Consider the following 13,975-nt stretch of genomic DNA (forward strand, 5'->3'; position numbering starts at 1 on the left):
AGAAAGAAAGAAAGAAAGAAAGAAAGAAAGAAAGAAAGAAAGAAAGAAAGAAAGAAAGAAAGAAAGAAAGAAAGAAAGAAAGAAAGAAAGAAAGAAAGAAAGAAAGAAAGAAAGAAAGAAAGAAAGGCAAAGAGAGAGAGCACGCTGTTATTCAGAGTGTGAAATAACAGTGACAAAAGAGAGAGGGTAAATCGTTCAGCGGCTTTAAAAGGGAAAATGTGTGAGGCGCTATCAATGGTGGGAAAACATTAAGCAAACACCTTTTCCAATTAAGAGGTTGGGGTGACGTTGAGACATTTCCTAACATAACCAGAAATTGTTTGCCGAAATGAGATGGCACCTTTTACAAGGACTGTCCCTGTAGTAGAGGACCCTTTTATAATGATGATACAGTGGGGGAAAAAAGTATTTAGTCAGCCAATAATTGTGCAAGTTCTCCCACTTAAAAAGATGAGAGAGGCCTGTAATTTTCATCATAGGTACACGTCAACTATGACAGACAAATTGAGAAAAGAAAATCCAGAAAATCACATTGTAGGATTTTTAATGAATTTATTTGCAAATTATGGTGGAAAATAAGTATTTGGTCACCTACAAACAAGCAAGATTTCTGGCTCTCACAGACCTGTAACTTCTTCTTTAAGAGGCTCCCCTGTCCTCCACTCGTTACCTGTATTAATGGCACCTGTTTGAACTTGTTATCAGTATAAAAGACCTGTCCACAACCTCAAACAGTCACACTCCAAACTCCACTATGGCCAAGACCAAAGAGCTGTCAAAGGACACCAGAAACAAAATTGTAGACCTGCACCAGGCTGGGAAGACTGAATCTGCAATAGGTAAGCTGCTTGGTTTGAAGAAATCAACTGTGGGAGCAATTATTAGGAAATGGAAGACATACAAGACCACTGATAATCTCCCTCGATCTGGGGCTCCACGCAAGATCTCACCCCGTGGGATCAAAATGATCACAAGAACGGTGAGCAAAAATCCCAGAACCACACAGGGGGGCCTAGTGAATGACCTGCAGAGAGCTGGGACCAAAGTAACAAAGCCTACCATCAGTAACACACTACGCCGCCAGGGACTCAAATCCTGCAGTGCCAGACGTGTCCCCCTGCTTAAGCCAGTACATGTCCAGGCCCGTCTGAAGTTTGCTAGAGTGCATTTGGATGATCCAGAAGAGGATTGGGAGAATGTCATATGGTCAGATGAAACCAAAATAGAACTTTTTGGTAAAAACTCAACTCGTCGTGTTTGGAGGACAAAGAATGCTGAGTTGCATCCAAAGAACACCATACCTACTGTGAAGCATGGGGGTGGAAACATCATGCTTTGGGGAAGGGACCAGGACAACTGATCCGTGTAAAGGAAAGAATGAATGGGGCCATGTATCGTGAGATTTTGAGTGAAAACCTCCTTCCATCAGCAAGGGCATTGAAGATGAAACGTGGCTGGGTCTTTCAGCATGACAATGATCCCAAACACACCGCCCGGGCAACGAAGGAGTGGCTTCGTAAGAAGCATTTCAAGGTCCTGGAGTGGCCTAGCCAGTCTCCAGATCTCAACCCCATAGAAAATCTTTGGAAGGAGTTGAAAGTCTGTGTTGCCCAGCGACAGCCACAAAACATCACTGTAGAGGAGATCTGCATGGAGGAATGGGCCAAAATACCAGCAACAGTGTGTAAAAACCTTGTGAAGACTTACAGAAAACGTTTGACCTGTGTCATTGCCAACAAAGGGTATATAACAAAGTATTGAGAAACTTTTGTTATTGACCAAATACTTATTTTCCACCATAATTTGCAAATAAATTCCTTAAAAATCCTACAATGTGATTTTCTGGATTTTTTTTTCTCATTTTGTCTGTCATAGTTGACGTGTACCTATGATGAAAATTACAGGCCTCTCATCTTTTTAAGTGGGAGAACTTGCACAATTGGTGGCTGACAATACTTTTTTCCCCCACTGTATGTAACCTACGCTGCCCTGCTTTCCCATGGGATAGATGAGTGGTTGTTTGCGGAGAATACAAGGGGACATTCTTCCTACTGCCTCTGAGGATCTACAATGAGTTCTAGAACCTGAGCTCCTATTGGTTTATAAAGTGTCTCAGAGTAAGTGTGCTGATCTAGGATCAGGTCCCTCCCAGTCCTTGACCAATGTAGGCTAATCTTATTCATCATGACATACAAGGCTAAATTGATCCTAGAACAGCACTCTTAGTCTGAGAGACTTCATGAATACAGTCTCTGGAGTCCATCAGGCATGAGGCTCACGTCAGTGGGCGAGGACAGACATTTCAGAATCATAGCCAAGATCGAAGCTGATTCCCAAGAAGACTGTTTAATATAAGATTTATTTGTATAGATCTCTAAAAAGGTCTGTTAGAGTTGGGGCCTGTGGTGTAGACTAACGTTGTGTTCCAAATGGCACTCTATTCCCTATATAGTTCACTACTTTTAACCATAACCCTATGGGCCCTATACAGGGAATAGGGTGTCATTTGGGTGGCACCCCATGATTACTAGAAACTGAGAACACGTCATCACACTTCAGATTGAGGATTAAGAAAAAGGGTGAGTTTCTCCACCTGAAAGAGGAAAGACTGAGTCTTAAGATACGGAACAAACCTTATCTAGAGTAAAAAGACTTCCTGCGTTCTGGTTGTTTACGTAGATAAAAAAAAAAATCAATTACTCAACATGTTATTAAGTCCTAAAGCTTCTTTACATAGGCTATGCTGTTTTAGCAGAATCAACATGTAGAATATTTGGAAAAGTAACAGAATGTCTGCCGATATTCTGGTCAGAGGCACTCGGTTGCAATCTACTGTCCATCACTCAGTGTTGTACTTCAGGCCTACACCATAAACTACACCAAAGATTAGGCCTAGAAGATAGAGCTTTCTCACACACATATTGTTAAGGCTATATGTTGATATGGTGAAATTAAATGGGAAAGCAATTTCACCATTTCCTAGTTTTAGCAGACTCTTAGTACCTGTGATTTGGTGTTTTCTAAAATAAGCCCAACTTGGCTAGGCCTATTTCCAAGTTGAATACAGCTGCAGTGGTCTATTGAGTTGATTTAGTGTCGAGAGCAGCAGTGGGACTCGGAGGAGAGCGAGGACTTTGTTGGCCTTCAATGCTCTCCCTGCCTGGAGGACTTGATTAAAAGGGAATAGCTCTTGATACATCAGCAGCCATAGCCTAGCGCTGGCAGAGGGAGGCTGGGAGGATAGCAGGCAGCCCACACACACTGGTGAAATGTTTCAATCCATGAACTACCATTACTGGATCCTATATGTATTACTGACCTTAGGACTACAATAGAATAAAACTGTATTGTCCATATTGAACAACAGAAATGTGTCCAATTTCTCTACAACATGTACACCTAGTATGCTTACTCTGGAACAGGAATATTTTCACAGTCATTTGTAGTTCATTAGCTCTGTATGGTTAAGAGCTCATCAGTGTCACTGTAAGCAAAGGAAAACTAGGCCTACTCGTCTGTCCAATCCACTGCTGCTTTGGCAGATTCATAGAACATGATTCATAAAACAAGGAGATAATGTTGTTTGGCTACTACTGTAATGTTATGCTACAAAATCAATACTCTGCTATTTGTAGGGTTTTCAGTGATTTAGTGGACCATCAGACAACTGACTGGATTGAAAACAATTGTTTCATCATGTAGATAGTAGCCCATGTACTGCACGCACGCGCGCACACACAGGTGGGAAAAAGTACTCAATTATTATACTTGAGTAAAAGTAAAGATACCTTCATAGAAAATGACTCAAGTAAAAGTCACCCAGTAAAATACTACTTGAGTAAAAAAGTCTACAAGTATCTGGTTTTAAAAATGTACTGAAGTACAGTGGTGGAAAAAGTACTCAATTGTCATACTTGAGAAAAAGTACAAAGTAAATGCTTTACATTAAATTCTTTATATTAAGCAAACCAGACGCCGCGATTGTCTTGTTTTTTAAATTTACGGACAGACTGGGGCATGCAGTATTTGGTTTAGTGAGTCCGCCAGATGATAGTCAGTAGGAATGACAATGTGTTATATTGATAGGTGCATGCATTGAACAATAATTCTGTCCTGCCTGAGCATTCTAAATGTAACGAGTACTTTTGGGTGTCAGGGAAAATGTATGGAGTAAAAAGTACATTATTTTCTTTAGGAATGTAGTGAAGTAAAAGTATAAGTTGGCAAAAATATAAATAGTAAAGTAAAAATAACCCCAAAAACGACTTAAGTAGTACTTTAAAGTATTTTTACACCATTGCGGGCACACGCGCACACACACACACAGCTAAAAGTCAGCAGACTCTGGTTCAGAGTGGAGGATGTTCATGTGAATGAAGCACACGTTTTTCCCTCAGTTCATATGGTACAAGTAACATTGACAAGTAAAATATTGGAACAGTAACATTAACAAAGCCTCATTTGATGTCACAGATGTTGCCTACTTAAACACATCAACCAAGTACAGGCACATGAAAGTAAAAATGACAACGATTTGCCTGCTGTGCCTGGAGGATGAAAGAACAAAGTGCTACTTTTTCACAAGTCCAGCGAGGTAGCCTATATCGCAATGCTCAGCAATCATAATCCCCTTCAGACGACGCCTTGCAAAGAGTTTCATCACCAACAGCGCCTCCTTCCATTAAACAGAAAGTCCTGTTGTTCTTCTCTCTCCCCTCCCAGCTTTCTGTTTCCCAATGTAGGCCTAGCTACAGCAGCACTTGTTTCCCCATTTCCCCATGTAGCTACAGCAGCACTTGTTTCCCCATTTCCCCAGGTAGCTACAGCAGCACTTGTTTCCCCATTTCCCCATGTAGCTACATCAGCACTTGTTTCCCCATTTCCCCATGTAGCTACAACAGCACTTGTTTCCCCATGTAGCTACAGAACCACGTCTGTATCTCTGTTTCCCCATGTAGCTCCAGCAGTATCTCTGTTTCCCCATGTAGCTCCAGCAGTATATCCATTTCCCCATGTAGCTCCAGCAGTATATCCATTTCCCCATGTAGCTACAACAGCACTTGTTTCCCCATGTAGCTCCAGAACCACTTCTGTTGACTGTTTTCCCATGTAGCTCCAGCACCACGTCTGTATCTCTGTTTCCCCATGTAGCTCCAGCAGCATCTCTGTTTCCCCATGTAGCTCCAGCAGTATATCTCTGTTTCCCATGTAGCTCCAGCAGTATCTCTGTTTCCCCATGTAGCTCCAGCAGTATCTCTGTTTCCCCATGTAGCTCCAGCAGTATCTCTGTTTCCCCATGTAGCTCCAGCAGTATCTCTGTTTCCCCATGTAGCTCCAGCAGTATCTCTGTTTCCCCATGTAGCTCCAGCAGTATCTCTGTTTCCCATGTAGCTCCAGCAGTATCTCTGTTTCCCCATGTAGCTCCAGCAGTATCTCTGTTTCCCCATGTAGCTCCAGCAGTATCTCTGTTTCCCCATGTAGCTCCAGCAGTATCTCTGTTTCCCCATGTAGCTCCAGCAGTATCTCTGTTTCCCCATGTAGCTCCAGCAGTATCTCTGTTTCCCCATGTAGCTCCAGCAGTATCTCTGTTTCCCCATGTAGCTAGAGCAGTACTTCTGTTTCCTGTTTCCCCATGTAGTGACCGCAGCACTTCTGCAGACAAGAAGAAACCCCATAACACATGCCTGTGTATTTCCAAACGGCAATTTATTTCTCCTGAATATGCATAACTAACTAACTAACTAACTACTCTGTGTTGCATTGGCCATACAATACATAGGCATTTGCAGAGGTGTTGGTTCATTGTCTGTGACGCTGTGCAGCAGTGGTTCATCATGTGGGCTGGTCAGCTTGCCCCAAACATTGCCAATGGGTATTGCAGTCAGTAATAGCCCTCAGATGAGGGTGCCGACCCAAACTGTACTGTGCTGACTCGGATGGAGTATCCACGATTATCTTTTCCAGCACAGTGCCAGCAACTACGATGGATGCAGCCATAACCAGGCCAGCTCAACTCGGCTCAGTAGAGTGAATGGGCGTACAGTCCAGTAGTTGTGTACACCAGCCAGCCAGGTTCACGTCTAACAGTGTCCAGCCAACCATGTTCACATCTAACAGTGTCCAGCCTTGTTTTATCTTGGCCACCTCTAGAAGGGCTATAAATCTCTGAGCTGATCTCACCACACCATCCCCATCTCATCCTGCCTGCCACCCGCTGTGGCGCTATACAAGACCCCCTCATCTGTTCTCGTTACCTGCTGTGGTGGGACGGGAGACAGGAATTGAGCTTTATTGCAAATCTGGGTCTCTGACATGGGGCTGTAGCTAACTGCGCAGTCTGTCTACCCAAACACGCTTTGCTTGCCTGCACCAATGAGGATGATGAAATAAGTTGGAAATCGGAGCAAGAGAGAAACTTCAGAGACACTACGCAGATCCCATCTGTGTACCCCTCCTCGCCCATTTAGGCTACTCAACAGTTTCCAAGGTGACTGGGAAGTAGAGCTGGGCGATATATCGAATTAACGTTAATGGATGTTTTTGCGCGATATTCCAAATGCCTGTATCGCAAGAATAATTTTTTTTTAATGAGCGTTTATGTCTGCTTGTTCTCATGTTGTCTTTTTGGTCTCGTCTCCTTCGCTCCTTCTGTGCTGTGTGCACCTTCCCATTTACACCAGAGATCTGTATATAATGACGAGATGCCCTAACAATGGAAGTCGTTTTCCCAAAAGGTGGGAAGGCAGGCGACAGGGTTAGGTCCAAAATAAAGCCCATAGAAACAGATTGGCCTTATTTTCGACAGATTTTGGCAAGTGAAACCTCTCACTTCGCCTCTTCCTCTCGGTTTATGCTCACACACACACCAAGCCCTTCCCCCTGCCACTCGCAACAACAAAGATTAGAGATCACTTCTTCCTTTCTGACAAGAGGTTTCAACTCGCTATTTGCATTTGAGGTTTGGTCCAACAGAATTGGTCATAGGGACACCGAAACAAATTGAGACATTATTTTAATGTAATAGAGAAGTTAACCTTTCTAATGATACCCTTTTTACGTCTCAACTACTCAAATTGCACGCAGAGCAGACACTACTAAAACAGAAGTATCAATTAACATTGATTCTGGAAAATGAATGGTCGCTAGCAGCATTTTAGCCAAAGACCATTATACTAGCTGTTTAGTCTGTTTTATAAATGTGCAAAAATAATAATTAAATCATTAGTGGGTATTATGGTTGTGGAAGGCTTATATTTAGCCTAGGTATAATTTCACAAGCCCTAAATTCATTAGATTATTCCTGACTGTTTTAAATGCAGTGTATTTGACCTTTAAATTGATATCGATGTGAATTGTCCATAAGTTTGAAAAAATAAATTGAAATATGATTTAGGCTAAATCGCCCAGCCCTACTGGGAAGTGTGAATAACAGCCTCTGAGCCCAAAAATGGCAAAAGCATATTTTCACTGCCCACCACCATGGCACTTATAATAAAAGCTATTGAAAGTGCACCATTACTAAGAGTTGCTGGCAACTGGCAACCAATCAAAAAACAGCTACATGTAACACAAATTAACCACCATTAACTAAAATAAGGACATCAGTATTAGCCTACATGCCACCAAATCATCCCATGTACATCCCATGTCCAAACCATATAGGCTAACATTATTCAAGCACCATAAAAACCTATACAGCAGTAAGTGACAGTGCTGGAGTATATTTTCTGAAACAAAGGCATTCACTACAGAACGGAGGGTTTAATCTACATGTGACCCAGTTTAACATCACTTATGGACAATATGACATGGTGAATAGCAAAGCGGGCTGAAAACAGAGTGGATTCTTTATGTATGAAATAAATATTTTGGTCAATATAATGGATGCAGGATATAGCACACATAGAAATCCTATTACAGTACTTTCTTTTTTATAGTATTCTTAGAAAACTAGATTTTAGAATTGGTATTCGAATTCTATGATAGCACACTTCACTGCTTGCTGATGGATCCTAATGAGAGCATTGCAATGCAGAACGCTGATCCATTTTTCCTCATCAGAATGCATTGCAGCCAGAGAACAAGGCAAATTGAATGATTTATGCTCATCCCCATCATTCCACAAGCAACAAGAGGACTGCAAATCAACACTTCACCATTCCACTACACATGATTTCTAGGATGACGACAGATAAATATCACCCATCCTTATCCGCCCAGACCTTTGTCCACTGGTGGGGCCATGTTTCGGGTGGTTTCTTTCTTAGACGTCCAAATACATAATTGTGATGATTCAGCAACGTGATAAAAATGCCTAGATGGCATTTAGCTACGAACATCAAACAAAACGTACAATGTGTAGCTGTCCTGGTGTTTAAACACTGAACAATGACAGCGGAGGCTTGATAAGACATCGCGGGTGGTTACAATGTAACCGTTGACTAAATGACTTCAGCAGGTGAACCAGTTTGCTAACCTCTACCTACCGCCATCGAACACGATTGGAAATGCCAAGCAATCGACTGTTGAGCAATGCAAACTTGCAGCTATCAATCACTAAGCTGTGAAAATATATTGTATCACAAAATACTGATGAGTCCTTGTTTTATCATGCTGCCTTGTCACAAATTAAGCCACCAACCTGATCGCGCTCCGACAACCGTTGCTTCTGCTCGCGCTTCCCTCAGCTCTGCAAGGCACGCTCGCACGGATGTAATGTAGCAGCAGGTTTGAACAGCTCGAGACGTAGTTACAATATGTGCATGAGTTGGCAAACTACAATAAGCTAAATAAGCAGTTGGATTGCAGGCTATCCATTTAGCAGAAGCCACCTATATCTGGTTACACAATTTCTCGACAAACCCCAAGCTGTCACTACTACACTACACCACTGCTTGCGCGTGACTAGTTACCAGTATCTGTGTAGCAGGCTAGACTCCCGCCTACTGAACAAGCAAGGGAATCCCCATACTCAGCTAGCTAGGAATTACAAGTTACGCTTTTTTGGGGGGCCAAATTCTAGGATTTAAAAAATTATAATAATGTAATATGCTCGTCTAATTACAAACCATGTCGTCATTCACACACAGAGGCTAACAAGAGTTGAGACGTATCCTATAAGAAATTACCTGATAGTGAGCGAAGCTCAACCGGCTGCTGGAAACCAGAGAAATTAGTTTACAGGCTGGCTAGCTGGCGACAGCAGAGAGGACACGCATTGAGCAAGCAAAATTCAGCATATCGGAGGTAATGGAATGTACGCACACTCAGCATAACAACACGTTTCCGTTTCGTTTTTCAACTCACCAAACTTGAAGATGTTTTTCTATAGTTCTTAACGTCTCTTTTGTGGAATAATAAAAAAATAAAAAAAGGCTAATTTGAAATTAGCTGCTACAATTGCGACTGACAGACAAGCATGCGTTTTAAATCCCGCTCGTGCTCTCCTTGTTGATTCCTTTCTCTAAATTCCTTTGTATCGCGGAGCCAGACGTCATGTTTGGTCACGTGGGTTCATTCATGAAGAATCAACACAAGACACTGAAAGGCATATTTTTAATGTATGCTGTCTTTTGCATGATGTTGCAACGCATCTGTAAAAACAAAAAGGAAAAAATTGCTTGTTGTAACGCATATGCTTGATTTTGCAAATACGGGCACTTTTGGATGTTAAATGTTTTTGAAAACAAAACCTCTTGAAACTGTTTTTTATCTATTTGAATTTTTCTTCACTCTGTCTGGAAACAATATCTAATAGTGGCTGAGACCATACTATTTAAGAATATAAAGATTTGTATCGGTTTCCCCAAATGTCCATATATGCCTTGATGATACTCAGAAACAATTATTTATCACATCAAAATCTTAATATTTTACATTATTTTAGGAATTATCTTAAGAACAAGCATATAAGGTTCACATATGGGAAAAGTCATCAATATCAATTGTAATTTAACACACCTTTGCCTCAAAAATATGTACCATGATGGTAATGACTTATCGTTGTGGTAATGATTTAGCATGATGGTAATGACTTAGCATTGTGGTAATGCAGAGGTGTGGTGGAAATGACATTTTATATAAAACCACTAATGAAAAATACCATTAAACATTTTAATGTCACAGTTGTACATGTTTAATTTTATTGAAGATATAGAACAGACCATTCGTTCCAATTCATCCCAAAGGTGTTCGATGGGGTTGAGGTCAGGGCACTGTGCAGGCCAGTCAAGTTCTTCCACACTGATCTCAACAAACCATTTCTGTATGGACCTCGCTTTGTGCACGGGGGTATTGTCATGCTGAAACAGGAAAGGGCCTTCCCCAAAACTGTTGCCACAAAGTTGGAAGCACAGAATCGTCTAGAATGTCATTGTATGCTGTAGTGTTAAGAGTTCCCTTCACTGGAACTAAGGGGCCTAGCCCAAACCATGAAAAACAGCCCCAGACCCTTATTCCTCCTCCACCAAACTTTACAGTTGGCACTCTGCATTGGGGCATCAGCCAAACCCAGATTTCTTTTGTCGGACTGTCAGATGGTGAAGCGTGATTAATCTCTCCAGAGAACGCGTTTCCACTGCTCCAGAGTCCAATGGCAGCTAGTTTTACACCACTCCAGCCGACGCTTGGCATTGCGCATGGTGATCTTATGCTTGTGATCTTATTCTTGCTACGCGCTTCAGCACTCGGCGGTCCCATTCTGTGAGCTTGTGTTGCCTACCACTTTGCGGCTGAGCCGTTGTTGCTCCTAGACATTTCCACTTCACAGCACTTACAGTTGACCGGGGCAGATCTAGCAGGGCAGAAATTTGACGAACTGACTTGTTGGAAAGGTGACATCATATGACGGTGCTACGTTGAAAGTCACTGAGAGCTTTAGTAAGGGCCATTCTACTGCCAATGTTTGTCTATGGAGATTGCATGGCTGTGTGCTCAAGTTTATAGACCTTTCAGCAACGGATGTTGCTTAAATAGCTGAATCCACTAATTTGAAGGGGTGTCCACATACTTTTGTATATATAGTGTATGTGCTTGTCCTCTTCTTGGTTGATTTAGGGGGCATCTTATAGAACAAATAAATAATAATAATTAAAGTCAGTAATAACCATAGTAAGTCACATAAATAGACATAAAAATCACTCAATCATCCTAACATAATACAAAATGTAATGGTCTTATTTAGCAAATAAGTGTTCAATTTCAACTTAACCATGATCATATACAGTGGGGAGAACAAGTATTTGATACACTGCCGATTTTGCAGGTTTTCCTACTTACAAAGCATGTGGAGGTCTGTAATTTTTATCATAGGTACACTTCAACTGTGAGAGACGGAATCTAAAACAAAACTCCAGAAAATCACATTGTATGATTTTTAAGTAATTAATTTGCATTTTATTGCATGACATAAGTATTTGATCACCTACCAACCAGTAAGAATTCCAGCTCTCACAGACCTGTTAGTTTTTCTTTAAGAAGCCCTCCTGTTCTCCACTCATTACCTGTATTAACTGCACCTGTTTGAACTCGTTACCTGTATAAAAGACACCTGTCCACACACTCAATCAAACAGACTCCAACCTCTCCACAATGGCCAAGACCAGAGAGCTGTGTAAGGACATCAGGGATAACATTGTAGACCTGCACAAGGCTGGGATGGGCTACAGGACAACAGGCAAGCAGCTTGGTGAAAAGGCAACAACTGTTGGCGCAATTCTTAGAAAATTTAAGAAGTTCAAGATGACGGTCAATCACCCTCGGTCTGGGGCTCCATGCAAGATCTCACCTCGTGGGGCATCAATGATCATGAGGAAGGTGAGGGATCAGCCCAGAACTACATGGCAGGACCTGGTCAATGACCTGAAGAGAGCTGGGACCACAGTCTCAAAGAAAACCATTAGTAACACACTACGCCGTCATGGATTAAAATCCTGCAGCGCACGCAAGGTCCCCCTGCTCAAGCCAGCGCATGTCCAGGCCCATCTGAAGTTTGCCAATGACCATCTGGATGATCCAGAGGAGGAATGGAAGAAGGTCATGTGGTCTGATGAGACAAAAATAGAGCTTTTTGGTCTAAACTCCACTCGCCATGTTTGGAGGAAGAAGAAGGATGAGTACAACCCCAAGAACACCATCCCAACCGTGAAGCATGGAGGTGGAAACATCATTCTTTGGGGATGCTTTTCTGCAAAGGGGACAGGACGACTGCACCGTATTGAGGGGAGGATGGATGGGGCCATGTATAGCGAGATCTTGGCCAACAACCTCCTTCCCTCAGTAAGAGCATTGAAGATGGGTCGTGGCTGGGTCTTCCAGCAGGGCAACTAAGGAGTGGCTCCGTAAGAAGCATCTCAAGGTCCTGGAGTGGCTTAGCCAGTCTCCAGACCTGAACCCAATAGAACATCTTTGGAGGGAGCTGAAAGTCCGTATTGCCCAGCGACAGCCCCGAAACCTGAAGGATCTGGAGAAGGTCTGTATGGAGGAGTGGGCCAAAATCCCTGCTGCAGTGTGTGCAAACCTGTTCAAGACCTACAGGAAACGTATGATCTCTGTAATTGCAAACAAAGTTTTCTGTACCAAATATTAAGTTCTGCTTTTCTGATGTATCAAATACTTATGTCATGCAATAAAATGCAAATTAATTACTTAAAAATCATACAATGTGATTTTCTGGATTTTTGTTTTAGATTCCGTCTCTCACAGTTTAAGTGTACCTATGATAAAAATTACAGACCTCTACATGCTTTGTAAGTAGGAAAACCTGCAAAATCGACAGTGTATCAAATACTTGTTCTTCCCACTGTATGTAATTTGTGTGTCTTTTCAGGAAGTAAAACATGATGAACTAATACATTTTGTCATTACCACCACATTCTGTCCTTACCATCACAGTTCATTATGTGGTAGGAATTACATTTTTACAGTATTTGGTCATAAATAGCAGGGATTCTAGCATGCTAACTCCAGTTGAACAGCTACCATACAATGTATCCTAAATACACATAATTAAAACATAATTTAAAAAATCTAACATAATTTGGAATTATAGCCTATTTCGCAATGACGTACAATATTATCTTCTCAAGTCATAGTTACCTATATTTTTCAATAATTTCTCGGTATCAAAATTAGAATTTCCCTCCATGTGCTCCACTGTCACTATTCATATCCATGGTAACCAAGTACACAAACTTTTGAAAAAAGGTTATTATCATGTAATTTGCTTGTCGTGGTGGTAATAACAATACTTAGAAACGACTGTATTTTGTGTAAATAAAGTAACAAATGGCTTATGCACATCAAATATGTACAGCGCATTCGGAAAGTATTCAGACCCCTTGACTTTTTCCACATTTTGTTACATCACAGCCTTATTCTAAAACTGATTAAACAGTTTTCCCCCCTTATCAATCTACACACAATACCCCATAATGACAAAGCAAAAACAGGTTTTTAGATAAAAAACTGAAATAGTACATTTACATAAGTATTCAGACCCTTTACTCAGTACTTTGTTGAAGCACCTTTGGCAGCAATTACAGCCTCGAGTCTTCTTGGGTAGGACGCTACAAACTTGCCACACCTGTATTTGGGGAGTTTCTCCCATTCCTCTCTGCAGATCCTCTCAAGCTCTGTCAGGTTGGATGGGGAGCGTTGCTGCACAGCTATTTTCAGGTCTCTCCAGAGATGTTCGATTGTGTTGAAGTCCGGGCTCTGGCTGGGCCATTCAAGGACATTCAGATTCTTGTCCCGAAGCCCCTCCTGCATTGTCTTGGCTGTGTGCTTAGGGTCATTGTCCTATTGGAAGGTAAAACTTGCCCCAGTGTGAGGTCCTGAGTGCTCTGGAGCAGGTTTTCATCAAGGATCTCTCTGTACTTTGTTCCGTTCATCTTTGCCTCGATCCTGACTAGTCTCCCAGTCCCTGCCGCTGAAAAACATCCCCACAGCATGATGCTGCCACCACCTTGCTTCACCG

Source organism: Coregonus lavaretus (genome assembly GCF_964263955.1).
Source record: "Coregonus lavaretus genome assembly, chromosome: 28".
NCBI lineage: Eukaryota > Metazoa > Chordata > Actinopteri > Salmoniformes > Salmonidae > Coregonus > Coregonus lavaretus.